The sequence below is a fragment of the Triturus cristatus genome, chromosome 4_2, assembly GCF_964204655.1.
Source record: "Triturus cristatus chromosome 4_2, aTriCri1.1, whole genome shotgun sequence".
Taxonomy (NCBI): Eukaryota; Metazoa; Chordata; class Amphibia; order Caudata; family Salamandridae; genus Triturus; species Triturus cristatus.
The window spans coordinates 730,732,561-730,754,526 of NC_140586.1; the positions used below are offsets into that span (position 1 = coordinate 730,732,561).

The following is a 21,966-nucleotide window of genomic DNA, read 5'->3' on the forward strand; positions in this document are numbered from 1 at the left end:
CACACCTCATAGTATGACTAAACCAAGACTAGGATTCAGTGCAGCATATAAGCAAGTGTTAGGAAAGAGGTTACTTGTCGAACAAGCTGGTTAATATCCAGTAGCTAGAGATTTATGTTCTGCTGTCTTTCTCAAGGATATTCACATTAATTGTTGTGAAAGTTGTTGAATATAAATAGCATTTCTTTTTTTTTAAACTTCTTATCATTTAGATATTTCAAACAGTCACCGTTATTATGTTCCTTTGTTTTTTAGTAGCGATGAATGCTTTGCCATTTTTTTTTTTTTAAGTAACCCCAGAGGTTAGTTAAAAAGTCTTTGTACACATTGGTCAGAGACTTGCTCTTCCCCCCACTGCTCCAACTTGCTGCTTTCTGTCTCTTCTTGTGCTCGTGTCTGCCCTTGTGCCTCTTTGCCGTTTTTTAGCTCTTTTTGTGCCCGTGCCTGCCTCTGTGCCACTCTTCTGCTTTTCTGTCTCTTTTGTGCCCGTTTTGTGCTTCCTCTCTGTCCTTTCCGCCGCTTCTGCCCCCGTGGCCCCTCTCCCCTGCCGGTTCCTGCCTCCTAGCTGCGCTTCCCTCCACCCTCCCCTAATGGCGGCTGCTGCGAGGGAGTGCGAGCAAGACCCCTGACCTCTTGGTCAGATACCTGCTCTCCCCCCGCAGCTCCGCCATCAAGTACCACCGTTCCGACTTGCTGCTTTCTGTCTCTTTTTGTGCCTGTGTCTACCCTTGTGCCTCTTTGCTGCTTTCCGTCTCTTTTTGTGCCCGTGTCTGCCCTTGTGCCTCTTTGTTGCTTTCTGTCACTTTTGTGCCCTTGTCTGCCCTTGTGCCTCTTTGCCGTTTTTTGGCCCTTTTTGTGCCCGGGTCTGCCTCTGTGCCACTCTTCTGCTTTTCTGTCTCTTTTGTGCCCATTCTGTCTCTATGTGCCTTTTTCCTGTTGTTCTGGCCCCCCTCGTGCCAGTTTTCTGCCTCCTCTCTGTCCTTCCTGCCGCTGCTGCCCCCACAGCACCTCCCCCCCCCCCCCCACCCCCCCTGGTTCCCGCTTCCCACCTCCCAGCTGCGCTTCCCTCCCCTACCTAATGGCGGCCACTGCAGCGGGCGCGCAGTTGGCGTGCCAAAGGCAAGCCCGTCTGCACCACGGCCAGAGCCAGGAACCCTGGATCTACAACTCCACTGCCCTCCTCGCACTCAACCCCGGAAAAAACAACTGCCATAGATCGACGCCGAACACCACCCATGGCCAGTTCTCTTGCAGACACTGCCGACAATCTTTCACCATCAACAGCCCCCGCCCGCTGAACCCATGACGGACGCCAGCACCATCGAAGCCCGGACCTGCATACTCAACGTGCACTCCCTCCACAGACACGCCACGGAGATCTGGGACCTGCTTGACACCATCTCGCCAGACCTCGCTTTCTTCACGGAAACGTGTACCAACGCCACCTCCGCCCCCAACATCTCCAACACCATCCACGATGGATACAAGATCCAAAGAAAGGACCGCCCCCACCGCCCAGGAGGAGGACACGCCATCACACACAGGAGCTCCCTCCGACTCTCCACCTCCAGCACAAGCGACCCTCCCCCCCCCCCCCCCCTCTCCAACGCAGAGCACCTCCACTTCCAGATCCAAACCAGCCCCAGAACCACGCTACGCGGGACCCTTGTCTACAGGCCACCCGGGCCTCGTGCCTCTTCTGCCACCACCATTGCCGACCTCGTCACACCCCATGCCATCGCCCCCATGGACTACATTCTCATCAGAGACCTGAATTTCCACCTCTACAACGCAGCAACTCCGACTCCACCACCCGCCTTGACAACCTCGCCAACCTCGGACTGAAGCAGCTCGTCACCAGCCCCACCCACAGAGCCGAACACACCCTCGACCCCATCTTCGCAGGAGGGACAAACCTACACTTCAGCCACACCACGCAGCCCCTCTGGACAGACCACCACTGCGTGCACTTCACTTTCAACACCACCACCGCACCCAAACCCACCCTGCGCCTGCCATGAAGGAACTGGAGCAAGATCACAAAGGAACACCTCAACACCACCCTCCGCAACGACCCCCCCCTCTGCCACGACCGACGTCAACTCCCGAACCACAGAACTACATCACTGGCTCGCCAGCTGCGCTGACAAGCTCGCACCCCTCCGCCACTCGTCAAACAACGCCCCCGGAAGGCCACCTGGTTCACAACCGACCTCCAAGAAGCCAGGTGCTCCTGCAGACACCTCGAGAAACTCTTGACGGAACAGGAAGACCAGAACAACTATAGGAATGCCATGAATGAACACCACCAGCGTATAGGAGCCACCAAGCAGACCTTCATCAAGAACAAAATCCACACCAACGCAAGTAACGCTAAAGAACTCTTTAATGTCATACAGCAGTTCACCAAACCCCCCAGCGAAGCCGCGGATGTCACACCATCTCAGGAACTCTGCAACAAGCTCAGCTCCTACTTCCACCTGAAAATCAAGGGCCTCTACGACCACTTCAGCGAACAGACTCCGGACACCAACCCCCTCCCCACTACCGACAACCAGACGATCATCATCACCACTTGGAAACCTGCTACTACTGAAGACACCACCACGACCATGAAGAAAACCCACGCGGGAGCCCCCAAGGGCCCATGCCCACCGGGCCGCCATAGCACCCGAATTAGGCTGGACCATCAATGCCACTCTCGAATCCGGCATCTTCCTCGATGACTGGAAGCGGGCAGAGGTCAAGCCCCTCCTCAAGAAACCCTCGGCAGACCCAACGGACCTGAAAAACCTACCAGACTATCTCTCTCCTTCCCTTAGCAACCAAAGTCACAGACCGATTCATCAACGCCCAGCTGACCACCTTCATCGAAGAAAATGCCATCCTCGACTCCTCCATGTCCGGATTTTGCAGCAACCACAGTACCAAAACCGCCCGCCTCACCGCCACCAATGACATCCGCACGCTACTCGACTAGCACAACACTGCAGCACTCATCCTACTGCACCTCTCCGCAGCCTTCGACATCATCTCACACCGCACTCTCGCAGCCAGACTCCACGACGCCGGTATACGAGGAACTGCCCTCGACTGGATCCGCTCCTTCTCTCCAGCAGATGTCAAAGGATCAGATTCCCCCTCCCTCCCCCCCCCCCCCCCTCCTCTCCGAACCTACAGAGATCAACTGTGGAGAACCCCAAGGATCCTAGCTCAGCCCCACGCTCTTCAACATCTACATGGCCCACTTCACCGCCATCGTCAGACAGCATGGGCTCAGCATAGTATCTTACGCCGACGACACCCAGTTCATCCTCGCTCTCACGAAGAACCCTGAAGATACCAGACTCGGCTTCCAAGGAGGAATGAAAGACGTCTCAGCCTGGATGAGCGACATTTGCCTAAAACTGAACTCTGAGAATACCGAGGTCCTTGTCCTTGGGCCCTCCCCCACTGCGTGGGACAGCTCCTGTTGGCCCCCTGCCCTCGGAACCCCACTCACCCCGATGGACCATGCACGGAACCTCGTCATTATTCTAGACTCTCCTCCACCTGCTCAACTCCCTCCGCATCCTCCCAAAAACCTTCAAGTGGATCCCCCATGAATGCAGAAAGGCAGTCACCCACGCACTCATTACCAGCAGACTGGACTACGGTAACGCCCTCTACGCCGGAATCAACAAAACCCTGCTACACAAGCTCCAAACCATCCAGAACAACGCAGCTAGACTCGTCGTCGGAACCCCACGACACGACCACATGACCCAGCACCTACGAGACCTCCACTGTCTCCCCATCGAGAAGAGAGTAACATTCAAACTACTCACCCATGCCTACAAATCCCTCCACATCGGACCCAAATACCATAACGAAAGTCTGCTTCCACGTACCTAAAAGGAACCTCCGCTATGCCGACCTTGCCCTGGCATAGACCCCACACATCCACAGAACCAGAGCAGGCGGAAGAGCGTTCTCCTACGTTGCAGCAAAGACCTGGAACGAGCTCCCAGTCAACATCAAAAGCTCCCCCACTCAGCACACCTTCAGGAAGAGCCTCAAGATCTGGCTCTTCGACTGATCTGGAGCTGCACCCACCACCCCAGCGCCTTGAGACCCTCACGGGCGAGTAGAGTGCTTTATAAACCCCTGATTGATTGATATTGGTCCATCAACACGTTTACTCAAACTTCCTGATCAGCTCTTTCGAGCCATGGGTGATCTAGCATGGAACTGGAATTTTATAAACCATAAATAAGCCCCACAGAATTTGAGTGAAAATTGACAATCCAAGGTAACTCCATCAGTTATGTTTTTGGCAAAGTCTTCTATCTTTGCATCTGTGGTTCAAACAAAAGTTCCTACTAGCAGAGGCTTGAATGCTAATTTCTTCTGGGACCTCATTCAGTGTCCTCATCCAGACACTTTCAGTGATTACTTAATTGTCCTCTTTTCTCTTTTTTCAGGTCTTGTATTGCATTTTTGCTAATTGTGCTCACTCCTGCAAATATGGTAGCAACATGTTTTCCACTGGGGGCGGAGCTAGCCGAGCCTGCAAATGGCCGCTTCGTGAGCCAGCTCCCTGCGGTGGCTGCACAATCCTGAAGTTATCCTATGTAAGCAGCCGATAATCTGCAATACCCTCGATGAAATCCTAAACCGGAACCTAGGGGCGACATATTAACCCTGTTAGCGCGTCCTTATACCCCCCCAAGACAGAAAATACACCGACTTCGATAGTGGGGAGAGAGGGCGGCCTGCAGATGTGCATGCGCATGAGCCGCGGCCCTGGCGCTGAAAACCCCCGGGCTGAGCGGTGATTGCGATTGTGGAGACACCGTAGTTGAAGTTTTGCTCCACGGACACTGAACGATCCTAGCCTGTTGACCTGCCTTGCGGAGTACCCAGCTGACCGCCATTGAAGGAGGAGGTAGAAGGCTCCCCGCATCTCGCATCGGGCTGGAGGGAGGCGTGCGCCGCCTGATACGCGTCTCCGGGTTAGCGCGGCCAAGACTCCAGTATCGTGCCTGCAGAGACGTGGAGTGCGGGCCCCCGCTGCGACCCCCCCTGTGTTTGCAGGAGACCGCGTTTGGAACCTGGCGGGCGGTTGAAGTTGTGGTGCCCGGGCTGATTTCCTGCTGCCTGAGGGACAACTGGGCTGCATGACTGGCGGTGCGTGGTGGTGGACCCCCTCCCGCCCTCCTCCAGGTGCGTTAACTTCACTGTGCTATTCAACGGAGCCTCCTGGGACTGCTGAATGACAGCTGATGTGCGAGGCGGTAGCTTCCAAGCCTACATCACTGCGCAAGTGAAATACTGAGACTTTTCCTTACTGATCTGGGATTGAGTGTCTATCAGGAGGCCTCGCACTCTCAACACTACTTGAGCCATTTAGGGGTGTATCATTCACCTACGCAGGTGCTATCCTTGAGGGAGGCGCGGGAGCCTGCGCCACGCGACTCCCTGGGAGGGTCGCGCTGGCGTTCTGTGAAGCGTGGAAGGGTCATCTCTTGTCGCGGAGGAGAGTGGGAGGTTCACTGCACTCCACCTGCACAAATTAGAATTCACTCACTGCTCCCATACAATTGTGCAATTGACTACATCTAGCCCCTGCTGTGTTATAACGCTGCCTGTGTCGCGCCGAGTGGTGGGGACCCCGGACCCACGCGCAGGCCTGTACTGCCACAACAGTCATTGGGTGAAGAAATTGCCACGATGGGGGAAACCTGACAGGAACCAGCCTAAACTCCATTTCGACCCGGCAAAGAAGATGGCGGACCACGGCGGAGTGGATCAGGCCGACGTCAGGTGTGAGCTCCTCTGCTGTTGTGGACTTTCAAACCATGTTCACAACAATCCAAGCCACCCTGACAAAAGTCGATGGGAAAATTGACTCCTTGACCTATAGAGCTGACCGCGTGTCTGAAAGAATGGACCGACATACAGAACAGATCGACATGGCAGAAAGGTGGATATCGGACGCAGAGGATGCGCAACGCCAAACGGAAACTAAACAAGACTAGCATGACAAGGCGATCGCATCTCTTCTGGCGAAATCTGAAGATTTGGAGGAGAGGTCCCGCCGCAACACCCTGCGCATTTTGGGAATAGCAGAATCGACAAACACGGCCAATATGGAGCACTACATTGAAACGCTCCTAACACTATTTGGGTGGGAGACTTTCTCAGAGGTCTTCATTATTGAAAGGGTGCACAGATCCCTCGCTCCGCTGCCGCCACCTGGGGCAAGACCACGCCCGATCATAGCTAAACTACTGAATTACATGGATCGGAATGCGGCGCTCAGAAAAGCCAGAGAGTTGGGAAGCCTCACACACAATGGAATGAACATATCCATCTACCCAGATTTTCTGCAACAAGTACAGGAAGCGAGGAAAACATTTGTAGCAGTCAAAGAAGAAACTACGTGATCAGCACATTCCATATGCGATGATATACCCGGCCCGTGTCTGCATCACAGATAGTGGGAAGACTGATATTTGCCGAACTTAAAGACGTGCTCAAATTCTTACAACACAAGGCTTCACAGGCTCCGTGCAGAAGATCACCCTGGGGGGAGCAGGAGGATCAAGGAAATGCGTCAGATGTTGAATAAGAGACTTTTGACATTTGCGCTCTGCTGATTCGTTTTTCACAACTCGCCCTCCTCTGCGGCTGGCATGAACATGATGGAGTGCATTTCACGACTTTCTGGATTTTTTTTTTTTGTTTGTTTTTCCTCTTTTGATAACTATATCTATGGACATATTATGCACTTATGAGGGACACCTGTGCTGACTGTGTGGTCATTTATTTCTTGAAGAGGGCACTGCGACGTCATTACGACTGGTAGACTGTATTGCATAACAATGACTCTTGAAGTGACCCCCCCAGGTGACGGCGTCCCTGCGGTGTCCAGCTGGTGACGCCCGCCACTCTGTGTGAACCACAACTGTACTCTGGTTGATTGTGGGTTTATTTTGAGGTTGGGATGGTGGAACTATTTTGGGTAAATTGGGATGGCTTTTGCGGTTGGGGTTTGCTGAAGTAGGTGGGGGAGGGAGGTTGGGGAAGTTCTGAGTTGGAGTATGTTCCTGCGAGTGTACCGACGGATCAAGTACTATTAATGTTTGCCATAATTACAGACAGTTGTAACCGACTAATAGAATCTGCAGATCCAATCAGTGTCTTTTCAAATGAGTGAGAAGTATAATTGCCTGACTTGGAACGTCAGGGGGTTAAACACTCCCAAACAAATCAGGGAAATATTTGCCTACCTTGACAGGCATGATTTTCAAATAGCTCTCCTACAGGAGACGCATCTGACCACGACCTCTGAGACCAGGATTGCTGTTCGATGGGCTGGTTATAGGTTAGCTGCTTCGTATTCCTCTTATGCTAGAGGGGTCCTTATTTTAATAAAATGGGGAGTGGCCTTTACACCCATCTATACATACAGGAACAGGGAGGGGCAATGTGCCATGGTACATGGCAAACTAGGAAACTCTCTGGTTAATCTGATTAATGTGTATGGTCCCATAACAGACGAACTGGACACTTACATGCGTATCGACACCACTCTACGTGAGTGGCCTGAGGCGACTGTCCTATGGGGCAGGTATTTTAACACTTACCTAGATCCACACCTTGACAAAGCGAGCCCATTAGGCCTGCGCACCTTAGATAGCCCAGAGTGTCAAAGATGCAATGCTGGAGTTCGGTATCCTTGATATCTGGCGGCTGCGACATATCTCCACCAGAGCGGGCACACATGCTACACCTAGCCACAGCAGCTGGTCCAGAATGGACTACTGGCTAATAAGTGAGAGAGGTAACGACTGGGTCTGGTAGATCGCTATACTACCACGCACACGGTCAGATCATAACCCATAGCGGCTTGCACTCAGAGTCACGGGGAATGCCCACCGTCCCTACACTTGGCGCTTTAGAGCTCAGGGTCTCCTAGATCCCGTTTACAATGATACCATCAGACGAGCCATTGAACAATATTTTGTAATCAACACGGGAACCGTAGAGAGCACAGCTACCTTGTGGGAAGCCTTTAAGGTGATCATACGCGGGGTATGCTTTAGTACCAGAGCTGGTATTTTGAAAGATATACGGGCTCAACTGGAACAAGTTGAACATAAACTCGCAGAGCTAGAACACCAATACACAACCTCACCTTGCCCCGAGATGCTCATTCGTATTCACGACCTACTGACTGAATGCGATTCACTAGCGGAATCGGAGGTGAAGTATAGGAATCGCAGACACTCAGCGCGAACCTGTGGGGAGGGTGGTTGCCCGGGCCGAAGTCTAGCCTTTAAGATCAAGACTCGGGAAGACTTATCACTACACAGCTAAGATTACAGACTCGCAGGGAGTAGAACACTACACCTCTACGGCTATACTAGATCAGTTTCACAGTTTCTATTCAGAATTATACGCTTCCCGGGGTGACACATCTGACGAGGACCTAACACAGTACGTGTCAGATATAGCATGCGCATGGTTGTCACACTCACCGGAAATATCTAGACTTACCAATAGACGAGACGGACATAAAAGCGGCGATTCGCGCCCTGTCTAATCAGAAGGCTCCAGGGCCGGATGGCCTCGCAGTTGAGTTCTAAAAGGAATATATTGATTTACTTGCACCTCCCCTGCTGGAAATGTATGCGGAGGCACACGAGATCGGCTCCCTACCGCCGTCCCTTCGCGAAGCACTAATCATTACTCTGTTAAAAAAGGACAAGGCGCCGGACGCTTGCGAGTCCTATCGCCCACTATCCTTGTTAAATCTGGGTGCAAAAATATTGGCAAATATTTTAGCCATGCGGCTGCAACCCCTTATACCCAACCTGGTCCTCCCGGATCAGTCTGGCTTCATACCGGAGCGCTCTACGTCCCACAATCTGAGAACTATATTTGCCATGTTTTAGATGCTGCCTTGCCCGCTACTGCGGTGATGTTAGACGCAGCAAAGGCGTTTGACTCCATAGAATGGGAATCTATGTTTCGCATATTACGACGCATGGGGTTTCCAATGTTATTCCTGGGGTGGGTTTGGCTTTCATATACAGACACATGTGCATTGGTACGGGTCGGGGGTTTAACGTCCAAACCATTTAAAATACACAGAGGCATGCGGCTGGGGTGCCCTCTATCACCCTTGCTGTTTGCATTGGCACTGGAGCCACTGGCATGCATAATTCGACAGTGCCATAGGGAAACAGCACTTAATTTCCTACATAGACCGGTCGGCATCTCACTCTACGCTGATGATCTGGTCCTGTTCGTCAGAAATCCAACACTACACTTAGCGAAAATTCTGAGGGAATACATCCGGTTCGGACTACACTCCGGCTTGCAAATTAACTGGAATAAATCGATCATGATACCCCTAACAGTTAATACATCACCACCGACTGTGGAATACCCTTTAGTGTGGACCATGGATCCGGTGAAATATCTGAGCGTCTGGGTACACCGAGACCCTGAAGTAGTGATCAAAGAAAACTACGGTAAAGACTGTACTGCCCTGGACCAACAAATCGATAGATGGAATCGCCTACCATTTTCTTTGGCTGATCGTATCGCCATAATTAAAATGGTCATTTTACCGCGTTTTCTATATCTATTTAGTAATATCCCAATCAAATTGACGCAACACTTTTTTAGGGAAGTGAGATCCTCACTACTTCGCTTGATATGGGGAGGTCAACAGGCCAGAGTGAGCTGGTCCTCACTGACTCTGGATTACGCTCAAGGAGGCTTTAATGCTCCAGATATGTTTCTATACTACTTATGTGCCCAAGCACAGTATGCATACTACTGGTTCCGACCGCATGCGTTCACGCCCCATGTCGCAGTAGAGGACAGGAACGCACATCCGGTACCACTATCGGGGGTGCTCACACATACACGCAGAGGTACGCCGAAAACAGAAATAAACTCCATAGACACAACTGTTGCTGCATGGAAAACTATAGTTAACATCACTAACAGACTCCCACTATATGCCCCAGCAATGCCTGTTGCACATCATGCGGCAATCTCGGTGATGCAGTAAGAGGGATCGCTAAGAACATTGAGGGAAGTGGGCATAGTGAATATGCAAGATATCTATCCGGACGGACACTTTCTTTTGGCAGATGACTTAGCCCACATCTCCAACCCTTCTCTACTATTCAATTTTGCGATACATAGACTGAGACAAGTGGCTAAAGCTCACTACGTCACGTACCCGACTGAACCACCCACACTGAGTGCCTTACAGATGATACTAGTTTCACCTTCACGACGTAAGCTTATCACAAAACTTTATAAAGAGATAAGAAAAGACAGGGTCCCCTATGCAGACAGAAGCTTGACTCGCTGGAATCAAAGCCTAGATCCACCATTATCAACACTGGACTGGGAACACACATTCAGACTGACTGGCGCCCTCGTGCCTAACGGAAACCTGCGCATTATCCACTTCAAATGTATACATCAAACTTACCATCCCCCTGTTAAACTGCATAAGTGTGGTCTGAGGGAAACCAGAACGTGTAAGCGATGTGGTCATCTGGGGGCAGATTTTCTACATCGTGCATGGGGATATGATAGAGCGTATTGGGATGCGGTTCTAAAACACATCCATGAAATGACGGGGATTGGGCTTCACTGTACTCCACAAACCTGTCACTAAGCTATGTGCCGCAGTTGAAGGGGGCGGTGGGGAAATTTGTGCGCATCACACTGCTACTAGCCAAACGAGTGGCTATACACTGGAAGCAAACTAATTCTAAAACCTGATTACTGGCTGAAGGACATGGTATACTGTACGGAGAATCTTGCACTGTATGCGGAAGAATTACCCGTAACGTCAAGACCCAGAGACATTTGGGAAACCCTGCAAAAATATCTGTTAATACTATCTGTTATCGACTCAGACACTGATTGATATTATTGTTTAACACAACACTGAATATCTATTATTGCAACTGTATATGCTAATCTAGGTGAACAAATGAACATGTCGATGTTGGTCACGAGATGGATTGCATTATTTATTCTGTTGTGCTGCTATTACGCTGCCACACACGGCAGATGACACTTATATGTTACTTGAAATGCCAATAAACCGATAAAAAAAAAAAAAAAAAAAAAACAATTCCACTGAAATAGGATTCGACCAGGTCTCTCTAAAAGTGCATTTGGCACTAAGCTGCAACTATTTCAATGTGTGCATTGCAGCTGCTAGGAAACCTCCACCGAGGTTGAGGGACAAACTAAGTTTTATTTGTGTGCCTGCGGTGAGATTGCACATGACTAAGTATCGTAAAGATTAAGCGGCCCCCCTCCCTTTACAACATTTTGCAGGCTCAATACATTTAAGTGTGGCTGCTCTAAAATACCACATTTTAGTTGATCAACTAAGTAAACTTGCTCCTCACTTCGGTCTCAATCAGAGTTACATTTATAAAAATTGCAGCTAAAGCTACATCGGCTTTGGACTAGAAAGGCTGAAGAAATCTGAATGCCAGCAAGTAGAATATTGAATTTTCTGAATACAGCACTAGTCATTTTGCATAACTTCCTCCGCACAGTAATCACGCATGTTCATATTGATCGACTATGTTCATCAGCTTGTTTGTTTTTTATAAAAATCCAGTTTTGGAGTATAAAAACAAGGAAAGGGAGGAATAAGTAACTATCTTCTGTTTCAAGGGTCTGTTCCCAATGAGTCAGCGGCAAGTAACCAAATGAGTACTCTAGTTGTATGGTGCAAAAAAGCATGATTGCACCAGTTTCTTTCACCCTTCATTGTAAACATTTGTGTCGACAGATCATATTGTTACCTGCTCAACATTATGTTGGGTTGCTAGAGAAAAATACATATTGCAAAGATCGCACCTACATATGAAGAGCTAAATATGCTGAACCGTGTCATCATTTTTTGGATCCTTACATTAAAAACCCTTCTTCAGGTGCAAATGAAACATCTGCGTAGGTTGCTCAAGTCACACTGCCATGATTTGTGAGCGTTCGAGGCATGTGGGCTGCTGAATTCATATCTGTGCATAGATCGCCGCCTAGTGTTGGGTCCGGATGTTTGCACGTTGTTGTCCTGGAAGAGTCTTCGAAGTATCACGAGATAGGTGACTCCTCCCCTGGACCACAGTGCGCATGGGCATCCTCTCCATCCTCAGATTGTTTTTGTCCGCCATTGGGTTCGGATGTGCTTATCTTAGCTCAAGTTAGGAAAATTCAGTTTAAGGCCAAAAGGCCTTTAGTTTTCGTCGATACTGTTCCCGTTCGGTATCGACTACTTTCTTTACTAGTTTAGAACCTTCTTCCAGCCTTTCGGATCCGTTTGGTCCGAACATCGAACTTCCATCGACGATGGAATCGAGGACTCCATTCAAACGGTGTCCTTTATGCCACGCAAAATACCCTCACATCGACGTCCACCCGGTATGCAACAAATGTCTCTCACCGGATCACGATGAGTCAATGTATGGCCTGTGCCCGATTCCGATCGAAGAAGACTCTCCGGAATCGACAGGCGGCGAGATTAGAAGCGCAGCAATCGGCGCCTGCCCCGGCCAAAATCTTCAGCACCGAGGACGCAGAGAGCGTGGAAGAAGTTAACTCCAGCCCCGCTTCCGAACACGATTCCCGATCGGAAGACGACGAAGTGCTTTTTCAAAGGGAAGAAGTCATCGACGAGGTAGGAGACTACGATGAGGCCTTTAGGGCCGAAGAAGATAGCTCCAGCGAGGAGCCAGGCCCACCCGTCGATACGGAGGCCGTTACAGTGCGTCATTCAAAGGCTCAGGTCGAGGGATCGCCTCCGGGCCTTACCCGAGATCACTCTCAAAGTTCTTCGGGCCCGGCCTCGAACATCCCGCTCAAGCCATTATTAACGAAGACGACTGGATTCCCTTCAACGAAACCGAAACCTATCGTCGCACCAGTTCCACCGAAAGTGAAACTAGCTGCAATCGGCTCGAAGCCCTCCACTCCTTCGACGCCAGCAAAGGCCGTCTGCCCCGAACGAAGTAAACGGGATTTCGGCGCCGAACTCACTGCAGCGGATATCGGCACCAACCCGAAGAAAGGCCCTCGGTCACCCCAAAGCGCCTCGGCCTCCGGCTCCGAAGCCGTCGGCCCCGACCACCAAAGTCAAAATGGCCGCTCCATCTGCGTCCACATCGAAGACAGCGGCACACGCCAAGTCGTCGACTCCATCCACCGTCGATACCTGTCTTCGGTTCGATGACCCCATGGCTACAAAACAGTCGACGCCTACCTCCACGGTGCCGACTGGCTCCAAAGAGCCTTCTGCGTTCTCGGTGCAACAAGTCGCGGCCTCGTTGCAACGCATCCGGGAACGGGTAGCCCTCCGATCCACGTCGGACCCCGACACGCACAAGGCCCCGAAAGCACCCGCGGCGCCAACCAGCATCACTTTTGGCTTGCCGCCGCCCACGGCGCCGAAGATGTTCGAGATCCGAACACGTGTCCGCCAGACACAGTCCCCATCTACTGGACACGCAGACTCTGAGCCTTCACAGCCACAATTCATCGACGCCGAAACTGGTAAACTGATGCTCCGCAAGCGGAAAATCACACCTGAGAGAGGACTGGACTCTTACAGAATACCTCTCAAGCACAAATTGCCAGCGGGGTCTGAACCAGTTCTGTATGAACGCTTACAAACCTCCTATCAGGATCCCCAGTCCTTTTCTCCTACGCCTTCGGAGACGGACGCAGTAGAGGACTACATGGGAGATGATACCACCTACCCTGGGGATGTCGATCCTGATGAGCATCTGCAGGACCCAGATCAGGCATGGGATGACCCTACAGACCAGGGTACCGCACCATATACCCAGGACACGCAGCTTTACAGCGCCAAGACGTCTCCCACAGAGGACACTGCTGCCTTCAATGCCCTCATAGAACGGGCTGCCGCCAATCATGGAGTAGTACTCCATTCTGACAATGTCGAAGAAGACTTCTTAGTGGACACTTTCGCCTCTTCAGAAAGAACTGTCAAAACTCTGCCCATGTTAAAAGGTGTTCTCAAACCTGCAAAGGACATTTTCAAAGAAACAACGAGGGCACGGGTGCTAAACCCCAGGATTGAAAAAAAAATACAAGCCTGCACCCGGAGACCCTATGTACATTAGGGGTCAGTTATCTTTGGACTCCATGGTGGTTGCTAACGCTCTCAAACGAGCCCATTCGCAGACAACAGGTGATGCTCCTCCCCCAGACAAGGAGTCCAAAGTGCTGGAGACATCGGGCAAAAGAATTGCAGCGCAAGCCGCAAACATCTGGCGCATTGCCAACACACAGGCACTCCTGGCCCGTTATGATCGTTCACACTACGACACGCTAGAATCACTACTCCAGCATTTGCCAGATGAATACAAAGAGGCAGCGGAGCTCCTCATCAGAGAGGGACAACTCCTCACCAATGCATCCATCAAGTGCGCCCTCGATGCCGCCGAAACAGCAGCAAGGGCAATCAACACCAGCGTCGTGTTACGACGACACGCATGGTTGAGAATCTCAGGATTCAAGCCAGAGATTCAAAACAACATCCTAAATCAGCCAGTCAACCCCGACTACTTATTCGGCCCTGAGGTTGACACTACCCTCGAAAAAATTAAAAAAGACACTGACACTGCGAAATCAATGGGGGCTCTGCAAACGCAGCAATTTCGTAGTGGCTCCTTTCGTCGCCCCGGGAATAGAGGAGCAGCTAGAGGCCAGGGGTCACAGCAGCAATACACTAAAGGGGGCACACAGGGTTCCTACGATAAAACCAACAGAGGTGGATATCGTGGCTCCAGCACCAAGGGCAGAGGACGTGGTTACGGCAACACCAGGTCCTCACCCAAAAACAAACAGTGACGCCCTCTCCCTTCCCCCCGACCACATAACACCTGTCGGGGGGAGACTCCAGCGGTTCCTGTCCACGTGGAAAGCCATCACCACAGACATTATCCAACACTGTTACTGTCATGAATTAACCTCCACTCCACCCAACATACCGCCAAAGCACCGTCCTATGTCCGTAGAGCACTTAGCATTATTGCAGCAGGAAGTGCTAAGTATGCTGCAAAAAGGTGCAATAGAGGTCGTGCCCGTCAACCAGCAGGGGACAGGGGTGTACTCTCTGTACTTCTTAATACCAAAGAAGGACGGGTCACTCAGACCTATACTAGACCTGAGACCCCTCAACCACTACATTCTCTCGGAGCATTTCCATATGCTCACCCTACAGCAGGTTCTCCCGCTGCTCAGTCAGGGAGACTTCCTAGCAACACTAGACCTCAAAGATGCGTATTTCCACATACCCATACACCCATCACACAGGAAATATCTCCGGTTCACCATTCAGAACCAGCACTATCAATTCAAAGTTCTCCCCTTCGGGGTAACAACAGCACCCAGGGTTTTCACCAAGTGTCTCGCTACGGTGGCTGCACATCATTCGGAGACAACAAATTCACGTCTACCCTTATCTGGACGACTGGCTTGTTCAGGCAAAGTCAGCCCAGCAATGTGCCAGCCACATGTCCCTCACCATTCACCTTATTCACAGTCTGGGATTCTCACTAAATTACCCAAAATCACATCTCCAACCCGCACACGTACGACAGTACCTGGGCGCGACCATAAACACTCTGGCAGCCACAGCTCAGCCAAATTTAGTGAGGATCAACAGCATGCAACTGCTGATCTCAAAGTTCAAACCTCAACACTCCCTTCCTGCGCGAGTGTTCATGCAGTTGATAGGCATGATGGCCTCCTGCATCTTCATAGTCCCGCACGCAAGACTACATATGCGCCCGCTTCAGGAGTGCTTGGCACGTCATGGAACCAGGCTCACGGGCAATTAAAAGACCTAGTGTTGGTGAGCGGTCGGGCATACAACTCTCTGCATTGGTGGAATCCGCAAAACCTTTGCAAGGGCCGACCGTTCCAGGAACCTGTTCCACAAATAATACAGACAGCGGACGCCTCTCTCCAGGGTTGGGGAGCTCATGTACTCACTTACACAGTGCAGGGACTATGGAGGACACAACAAAAGAAGATGCACATCAACGTTCTGGAACTGATGGCAATGTTCCTAGCCATGAAGGCATTCAAAGTACACTTGTGCAACAAAGTCGTGTTGATCCGGACGGACAACATGACTGCCATGTACTACATACAGAAGCATGGAGGAACACACTCTCCACAGTTGTCTCATCTGGCTCAGAGCATGTGGAAGTGGGCCATTCAGAGGAACATATTCCTCATGGCAGAACACCTCCCCGCAATGACAACCTGATGGCGGATCTGCTCAGCAGACACAGCCACCAGATGCACGAGTGGGAGCTACACCCATCAGTACTCCAACCGTACTTCCGACAGTGGAGTCATCCAGAGATAGACCTATTCGCCACAAACAAACGCAAAATGCCAAAGCTTTGCCGCCAGGTTCCCACATCCCCAGTCACAAGGCAATGTGATATGGATGAACTGGTCCGGCAGATTTGCGTACGCTTTTCCCCCAGCGCCATTGATACCGCTAGTGGCACGCAAACTGCGACAACACTCTCTGACACTCATCCTAGTTGCTCCCACATGGGCGCGCCAACCATGGTACACCACCTTTCTAGAACTTTCCGTGGTGCCGCATCAGAGGCTGCGGATCAAACCCGCACTTTTAACGCAGAACCATGGCGAAATTCAGCACCCAGATCTGCAACAGCTGAACCTGGCAATCTGGCTCCTGAAGTCTTAGAGTTTGGCTATCTAAACCTGCCACCTGACTGTATGAATATCATCAAGGAGGCCAGGAGACCCACTACCAGAGCTTGCTATGCGGCTAAATGAAAGAGGTTTGTCATTTATTGTACCAGCAATGACATTAACCCGCTAGACGCATCCATTCAAAACATCATCTGTTACCTCTTACACCTATACCGATGCAATCTGGTATACACCTCAATACGTATCCATTTAACCGCAATAGCAGCCTATCTCCAAAACAGGCAGCACCTCTCTTTATTCAGAGTGCCTGCCATCAAAGCCTTCTTGGAGGGACTCAAACGAGTAATTCCCCCAAGACACCCACCAGCACCGGTGTGGAACCTCAATTTGGTCCTCACCAGACTGATGGGTCCACCCTTCGAACCTCTCCATTCATGTGAGATTCAATTCCTCACCTGGAAAGTGGCTTTCCTAGTAGCAATTACTTCGTTAAGAAGAGTTAGTGAACTCCAGGCACTAACCATTCAAGAGCCATTCATACAGGTTCACGCAAACAGGGTCGTACTACGTACCAACCCCAAATTCATGCCTAAAGTAATATCGCAGTTCCACATGAATCAAACTATTGAACTGCCCGTTTTCTTTCAAAATCCACAAATTGTCGCTGAGAGAATGCTCCATACACTAGATGTAAAGAGGGCCCTCATGTACTATATAGACAGAACTAAGGACTTTAGAAAGACAAAACAACTTTTCGTTGCCTTTTCTCCACAACACAAGGGCAACGCCATTTCCAAAGCAGGAATAGCCAGATGGATCGTTAAATGTATTCAAATTTGCTATCACAAAGCTAAACGCACATTAACGATTCCCCCACGTGCCCACTCCACACGAAAGTTAGGGGCGTCCATGGCTTTCCTGGGGAACATTCCTTTACAGGGCATATGTAGAGCAGCCACATGGTCCACTGTACATACATTTACCAAACACTACTGTGTAGATGTACACTCAAAACATCAGGCAGCTGTAGGACAGGCTGTTCTCAAAACTCTTTTTCAGACTGCTGCAGCTGGCACGGGTAGCCGCCGCTAATAGGAGGTACTGCTATGTATTCTATGCACAGATATGAATTCAGCAGCCCACATGCCTCGAACTGAATATGCTACTTACCAGTATGCATCTGTTCTTGGCATGTAGGGCTGCTGACATTCATATCGCCCACCCTCCTCACCGGCGCCTGTAGCAGCTGCAGCTCTCAGAATTACTGTAAGCATGGTCATCACTTTTCTGTATCTACTCCATCACTGCCACAATGGCGAAAAACAATCTGAGGATGGAGAGGATGCCCATGCGCACTGTGGTCCAGGGGAGGAGTCACCTATCTCGTGATACTTCGACTCTTCCAGGACAACAACGTGCAAACATCCGGACCCAACACTAGGCGGCGATCTATGCACAGATATGAATGTCAGCAGCCCTACATGCCAAGAACAGATGCATACTGGTAATTAGCATATTCAATCTTTGATTCAAGGAAATTATATTTACCCCAGTATTGGAACTTGCATAGATTCTCATGCTTTGTATCATTCCCCGTCGTCGGAATGGGAGCCTCGGTAACAAAAATATATATATATATATACATATGTATAACCATAGAAACAAAAGAGAAAAATAGGCCTAGGCCTCATCTCATTTTGTAGTATATCACCCTCTTTGTGTAAAAGAGCCCAAACTTTTGCCAGGGCCAATCAGCACAGCCTCACCCTCTGGAACCTTCCTGAGAGAGCTCAGAGCCTAAGATTTTTCTACCGCACGTTGTGCTAGGGAGTCTCCACTGAGCTCTGCTCAGTTTTTCTCAGAATTTAACTTTTGGATATCTTTATTGCCATCTTTTGTGACAGAATGTCAGAAAGGGAGAAGAAAGCTTTATTTAGAGCTTGTGCCTCTTGTGGGAAGAAGAGACTGTTTGTGGAAGACAGGCATGAGAACTGCATATACTGCCTGTACCCGGAACACAAGGCCACAGACTGTAAAATCTGTCGGACCTTCTCGACCAAGACCTTGAGAGACAGAGAGGGGCGCTTGCTGACGTGGCTGCAGAAGTTGAAGACCAGGGAAGTCATCTCTTCGGATGAGGAGGAATCTATATCTGGCACCTCCTCCAGGAGATCGAAGAAGAGGGGTAGGTCATCTCCCTCCACTTCTGCGGAACCCCCTCTCAAGGTTCCTCTCAAAGCCCCTCACGGGATCTCTGACAGGTCTGAGGAGGCTGGTCCCAAAAAATCTCCTCACGACAGTGTAAAGGAGAGGCAGGGACGGGCTACTGTGGACATAGCCCCTAAGGACATGAAGGAGGTTGCTACATCTTCCACTCCGTCCCAGAAGGAGAAACCTGTAAAAAAACATGCTGCAGAAACTCCTCAGTCAGTTCCACTGAAGAAACCGCGTCCGTCGACGCAGGCGAAAGCAGGTACGTCGACGACGATCTCCTCAGTTAAGCCTATTTCCATGGGGCCGTCGACGAGACCGTCGACGATGTCTACTTCGTCGTCTTCGACAGCGGTGTCGACGACGAAGACCACGTCGACTATGACGACGACGACGAGTTCGTCGATGTTGATGACTACAAGTTCGTCGACGAGACCGTCGACGGGTGCTCCGCCGACGATGAAACATACTCCGTCGATGAAGAAGAAAGCTCCGTCGACGACTGCTCCGTCAACGACTGCTCCGTCGACGACTGCTCCGTCGACGACTGCTCCGGCGGCGACTGCTCCGTCGACGACTGCTCCGTCGACGACTATCACAGGACTGTCGACGGCCTCATCGTCGACGACGATTTCAGCTCCGTCGACGACAGTTGCCCCTCAGTCGACGATGTCGTCGTCGAGTTCGTCGTCACTGGTAATCCCGTTGCCATCGACTCCGTCGACGAGACCGCCGACGGGACCGTCGACGACGAAAAATTTGGAATTTACCACCCAAAGATTAGTGATTACACCGGCCATGACTTCCCCTAGGCGGGTCACGCCTTTGCCACCATCCATGCTTCTCGAGGACTCGGAGGAGGATGAAGAGGATGGGCAGTTTGGGGACGCATACAGCCCTTCAGACCTGAATGTCAAACAGCAGGACACAGATACGGAGGAGTTTTATGGTCCAGAGGTGCAGGAGGGGCACCAAAGCTTGACACAGGGATTACGCCCCCGCTCTATGAGGCAGGACCTGATTGCCTTGCCAGTGGCTTTAGTGTCGGATTTGCAACAGATGCTGCAAGACTATAGATCTCGTTTTCCGACGTTGCCGGATCGCACTCCAGTGCGTCCTTCTCCATTGGAAGTGCCACGTGACATGCCAATGGACTTGCCACCTCTACCAAGAGAGGTACCTCGTTCCATTTCACCGGTGCTGCCCTTAGTGGTTCCCCAACCTTCAGGTACGGAACCTGCTGATGATGACGCAGACGATGCAGATACGGACGAAGACGATGAGGGACAGGTAATCCCTCTTACAGATCCAGGGGATCCGAATGGGGACCCTGATGATACGCAGGATCCAGATGCTGTAGGCCGAGAGACAAATATATCGCCTCCGGCGGACATTGGTGGTTTCCATAATTTGATGGAACGGGCATCCAAGAGGTTTGGTTTGCCCTTTACGGTGGAGCAGTCTGACTGCTTCCTATATGACTTTAAAGCCCAATATAAGAAGTCTGTAAGATCAATTCCCATTATAGAACATGTCTGGGATGAGGGTCTGAAGACAATGCAAAATCCAGCAACAGTCATTCCGGTTCTTCCCCGGCTGGAGAAGAAATACAAGGCACCAGAGGGCAGTCCTGCGTGTCTTCTAGGACAACCTAAGCCGGATTCCGTTATTTCACAAGCCGCACAAAGTAAGTCAAAAAATCCGTCCACTCCATTAACCACGCCTCCAGATAAAGAAGGCAGAAGACTGGACAATGTGGGTAAAAGATTCTCCACCATGGCCAGCTTGTTGGTGCGTGCGGCTAATTCTCTGGCTATTCTGGGCAGATACGACCGCCAGATGTGGTGTGATATGGAACCGTTCCTGGACCAGCTACCAGAAACTAGTCAAGACGAAGCCAGACAGGTGCTGATGGAGGGAGAACGATGCTCTTCGGAAGTCATCGACTGTGCGATGGACATTGCTTCAACTGCCTTCAGGGCTTTGGCAGGGTCAGCCGTCTTGCGCCGTCAAGGCTGGTTGAAAGCGACCTGGTTTCGCCAGGAGGTCCAGAATAAGATCTTGGACCTTCCCTTTGACGGAGAGATGCTTTTTGGTAAGCATGTGGACGACGCCCTCCAAAGCATTAAAAAGGACACCGATACAGCTAAGTCCTTAGGATCTTTGACCTACCGTAAAGTGCCATTCAAAGGGGCACGTGGTCGGGGGTTTTCTAACTACAGAGGAAACCAACGACAATATTCCACACAATCTGGACAGTCCTATAAAGGTCAATATTCCAGCCAGCGCCAAGGACAGTCGGCGTCTTTCTCTCGGCAGTCCCAGAGAGGACGTCAGAATCGCCAGGGACGAGACAACGCCAAGAGGCAATAGCGGCCTCCTGGCTCTGGCTACTGTTCCTCCCCTACCACAAACACCGGTCGGGGGCAGGATATCTTTTTGTCTGGACAGCTGGGTGCGTTTAACATCAGACCGGTGGGTCTTGAATATAGTTCAGAGTGGCCATACGTTGGAGTTCCAAAATCTTCCTCCAACAAGAGCTCCAGACGCCCGTGCAGCGAAACATCTCCGACTATTACATCTCGAAGCCCACCAGCTTTTCATCAAGGGGGCGATAGAGCCCGTGCCACTTTCACAAAGGGGTAAGGGGTTTTATTCCAGGTTTTTCCTGGTTCGGAAGACTGAGGATGCATGGCGTCCTATACTAGACCTCAGGGAGCTCAACACCTATCTCATCAAGCTCTCTTTCAGGATGGTCACTCTCCAGGATATTCTACGACTACTCAATCCGGGAGATTTTTTGGCATCCCTGGATTTAGAGGATGCTTACTTTCATGTTCCAATCCACCCAGCTCACAGGCAATATCTACGCTTCACAGTAGGCAAGAGCCATTTCCAGTTCAAGGTGCTCCCGTTTGGCCTGCGGTCGGCACCCCGCATTTTCACGAAGATGCTGGCACCAGTCGCTGCTTTCCTGAGGAAGCAGTCCTT

The 21,966-nt window shown here is 50.8% G+C and overlaps 2 protein-coding genes across 2 annotated transcripts in view; one reads left to right on the forward strand and one right to left on the reverse strand.

Moving 5' to 3' along the window:
* The window catches only part of PRPF38A (pre-mRNA processing factor 38A), a 288,792-nt gene that overhangs the window by 260,489 nt on the left and 6,337 nt on the right, over positions 1-21,966 (reverse strand). The gene's annotated exons all lie outside the window — the stretch shown is intronic.
* The window catches only part of ORC1 (origin recognition complex subunit 1), a 177,639-nt gene that overhangs the window by 125,315 nt on the left and 30,358 nt on the right, over positions 1-21,966 (forward strand). The gene's annotated exons all lie outside the window — the stretch shown is intronic.